This window comes from Triticum dicoccoides, chromosome 3A (assembly GCF_002162155.2).
Source record: "Triticum dicoccoides isolate Atlit2015 ecotype Zavitan chromosome 3A, WEW_v2.0, whole genome shotgun sequence".
NCBI classification, from domain to species: Eukaryota; Viridiplantae; Streptophyta; class Magnoliopsida; order Poales; family Poaceae; genus Triticum; species Triticum dicoccoides.
Window position 1 is genome coordinate 666272879 of NC_041384.1, and position 4427 is coordinate 666277305.

The following is a 4427-nucleotide window of genomic DNA, read 5'->3' on the forward strand; positions in this document are numbered from 1 at the left end:
CCAGATCCTTTGCTCCCTATGGACAAGGCGGGAACATAAGAATAGGAGGTGACTCAAGACATGGATCAGGAGACTTCAAGGCCGCCCCGAGCCAAATGTTTACCGGCGCGGTTAATGAAGGAAATATGCCCTGGAGGCAATAATAAAGTTGTTACTTTATATTTACTTATTCATGGTAAAGGTTTATTATTCATGCTAGAATTGTATTGATCGGAAACTTAAATACATGTGTGAGCACATGAACAAACACCGTGTCCCTAGTAAGCCTCTACTAGACTAGCTCGTTGATCAAAGATGGTTAAGGTTCCTAACCATGGACATGTGTTGTCATTTGATAACGGGATCACATCATTAGGAGAATGATATGATGGACAAGACCCATCCGTTAACTTAGAATAATGATCGTTCAGTTTTATTGCTATTGTTTTTCTTCATGTCAAATACATATTCCCTTGACTATGAGATTATGCAACTCCCGGATACCGGAGGAATACTTTGTGTTCTATGAAACGTCACAATGTAACTGGGTGATCATAAAGATGCTCTACAGGTATCTCCGAAGGTGTTTGTTGAGTTGGCATAGATCAAGATTAGGATTTGTCACTCCGAGTATCGGAGAGGTATCTCTGGGCCCTCTCGGTAATACACATCATAAGCTTGTAAGCAAATGACTAAGGAGTTAGTCACGAGGTGATGTATTATGGAATGAGTAAAGAGACTTGCCAGTAACGAGAGTGAAGTAGGTATGAAGATACCGATGATCGAATCTCGGGTAAGTAACATACCGATGGACAAAGGAAATTACGTATGTTGTCATAACGGTTCGACCGATAAAGATCTTCGTAGAATATGTAGGAAACAAAATGGGCATCCAGGCTCTGCTATTGGTTATTGACCGGAGAGTTGTCTCGGTCATGTCTACATAGTTCTCGAACCCGTAGAGTCCGCTCGCTTAATGTTCGTTGACGATATAGTGTTATATGTTTTGGTGACCAAATGTTGTTCGGAGTCCCGGATGAGATCACGAACATGACGAGGAGTCTCGAAATGGTCGGAAGGTAAAGATTGATATATAGGACGATGGTATTTGAACACCGAAAGTGTTTCGGGTCATACCGGGAAGGAATCGAGTCATCGGAAGGGGTTCCGGGCACCCCTCGGCAAGTTATGGGCCTTATGGGCCAAAGAAGGGGACATACCAGCCCACAAGAGGGCTCCTCCCTTGTTTGGCCAGCCATAGGGAAGGAAAAGGGGGAGGGCTATCCCCTCCTGTCTTACCCTCCCATGGGAGAAAGGAAAGAGGGGGCGCTACCCTTCCCTGCCTTTCCCCGCACTCCAAATAAGGAAGGGGCGCGGCTTGGGAGGGACCCCAAATAGGATTCCTCCTATTAGGGCGCCTCCTTTGGCTGCTCCTCCCTCCCTCCCACCTATATATATGTGGGAGGGGGGCGCCTAGCACACAACAGGCAATTGCCTAGCCGTGTGCGGTGCACCTCTTCACCGTTTACACCCCCGGTCATATTTTTGTAGTGCTTAAGCGAAGCCCTGCGGAGATCACTTCATCATCATCGTCATCACGCCGTCGTGCTGCCGGAACTCATCTACTACCTCGTCGTCTTGCTGGATCAAGAAGGCGGAGGACGTCATCAAGCTGAACGTGTGCAGAACACGGAAGTGCCGTACGTTCGGTACTTGATCGGTTGGAGCGCGAAAAAATTCGACTACATCAACCACGTTGTTAAACGCTTCCTCTTACGGTCTACGAAGGTACATAGACACACTCTCCTCCACGTTGCTATGCATCTTTATGAATAGATCTTACGTGTGCATAGTTTTTTGTTTTGTTTTCCATGCAACATTTCTTAACAATTAACCGATCCGAATTGGGTCAGATGAGCCTTGTAATATAAACACTGCACACCTTATCCTGTAGGGGGTAAGAAGGAACGGATGGACGGATCTCCCCGAATTCTTCCGTAGGCTTCTAGCTGTGAGGCTGGTTAGGTGAAAGAACTAAATTCAAATTCGCCATGGTTTCTTTTTTCCTAGCTCGAGCGACTTAAGAGGAGAGGGAACCTCGGAGGAAGAGATTTGTTCCTTTGAATCAATGGGAAAGAAAAACTCAATGATTCACGGGTTTCCGAAAACAGAGGAATACAAAAAATATAGGATTTGTACTGTCACGTCTTTTGATGTGTACATGATTTAAGTTTGCTTAATTTCTTAATTAAAAAACAATGAGTTCTTTCCAAATTGTTTGAGTGGATGATAACTTTCCTATGAAATACATGTCTTGATCCTACAAGGAACGTTGCTACACAGCTGACGAGTTGTGGACGATTTGCAGACGATGCAGCGCATCAGGCCGTCGATGCATGGAGCAGAAATGAACAGCACCGTTGGATCCTCCAATCGTCCAAAGTTCGGCCGGCAACTGTCGTCCGTACAACAATTTCGTCCTACAAATCAAGTTTCTAAGGAATCTAATCCTTTAAAAATAACATGAAAAACTTTAAATCAAAGAGGCCATCAATGTTACTTGGAACTTGGAAATGTAAAAAATACTCGTGAAATTTCGGACATAGATGACCTATGCTCTGGCCTTGTTACGAAAAGTTTGGTAAGGATATTTACTCTTGCAGATTACCTGCATTCGAAACGGAGTTCATAAAGCCAGGTTTCGAATTCTCTTCCACTATTTCTCCAACCATCACAACTTAAGAATTTGAATCCCTCATATCTATGGTTTTCTTTATCGGCGGAGGTTGCTATTCTGCTGCGCTGGTTCTGTGGGGATTTAACAATTAACACGACCACTCCTAATTGTCTACTATAATATGGTTTGCCCGACTCCGGTGAGGGAGGGGCGATGATGGCAGCGCACGTTTGGGCGCGCTCCGGTGTTTGTTGTCGTTGTTAGATGGTCTACGAACATGGATGCGTAGTTTTTACTTTTTGGTGTTTTTGCAGGTCTGAAGTTAAAAATAATAACCACGATTTGACAATTTGAGTACATGTGCATTCAGCGTCCTCCTTTCCTTCTTTCTTTTATTGCGAAACGCTCGTCGTACTACTACTGTATTTCTCCCGTGGAAATCTGGCTTCATTTTTAATACGACGACGACGTGCGGGATCTAGCGGCGTGATTGGATCAGCGAAAATAACATGAGCGGCAATAAATGCATTAATTATTAATCAACCATGAAAGAAAGACGCGGGATCGACGGAGTCGAATAAATGGGACACTCGAGGCTTCATGTGACTCGTGGCACTCATTGATTGAGAGATCCCCCCCTCCGTCTCTCTGGCTTCGTGGCCGCCACTGACAAGCGGGACCGGGGTCCGGTGACCCCACCTGTCGGGGACAACCTCGTAAGCTTATCCCCAGGCCGCCGTGTCACGGGGAGAAGCGGTGGCCGGAGTTAAAGCGGCGGTCGGGGCATCTTCCAAAAAAAAAGGAAAAAGATGGGCTGGGCCGCACCTGCGCTGCACATGGGGGAGGCAACGGCGCCATGGCCAACAACAGAAAATTCGGAGAATGTCAGCCCGCCTGGTTCGTCGGGGGGAGATAACGTTTGTCTATGCGACGCGATGGGATTAGCCGGCTAGGTCTAGGATAAAAGATGGTTAGCTGTGGTGGTTTACGCTGCTGCGTGTACAGCGCGGTCCTTGATCTGTCCTTGTCCTGTGTGTAGAGTGTAAGCTGGTGGCGGTCAAACGGATGGGGTAAGTAGGATTTGGATCTCGATCTACTGCACTGCACTGCCCACCGGTTACGGATCTGGAGGGGTGAACGGGCGAGAGAGCGACCTGCGCGATCGTCATTGGACGGGTGCTCTGGGTGCAGTTTCCGCATCGACGGACCCCTGGGTGTGGGTGGGTACTGAGATGACATGGGATCCGTCCATCCCTCTGCTTCTCTGGGACTTTATTATGTCACTTGGGCTCCCTCGTCCAGGCGTGTAGTATAATGCTGATTTTGTTCGACCGTAAAATGGTTAGTTTTGAGCAATCTGTCGAGACTCTCGACCATCTAATACTAATAGTATATGTTTTCAGCATTCTGATTATAACAATCTAATTCTGTTACTCTCTTCGTGTGTCAAAACGCTCTTATATTACGGGACAGAGGAAGTAGTTAACGTAAAGCTATTCGCACCGGAAAATATCATGTTTCCTCTATAACAGGACGTTTTAGATCACTATAATAGTAGTGTATGACACTATCTTCACAGGGCATAGTATCATAGTATCATACTTTCTTCGTCCATGAATAAGTGTATGTTTGACATTCAAAATTTATTCACAGAAAGTGCAATTCTATCTTTTCAATGCACTTTAAAATAGAAAAAAAATGCTTCTCTCTCATTACATGGTAATCAAGACCAATAGCATTTAACACATTGTCTCTTCACTTTCTATATCCA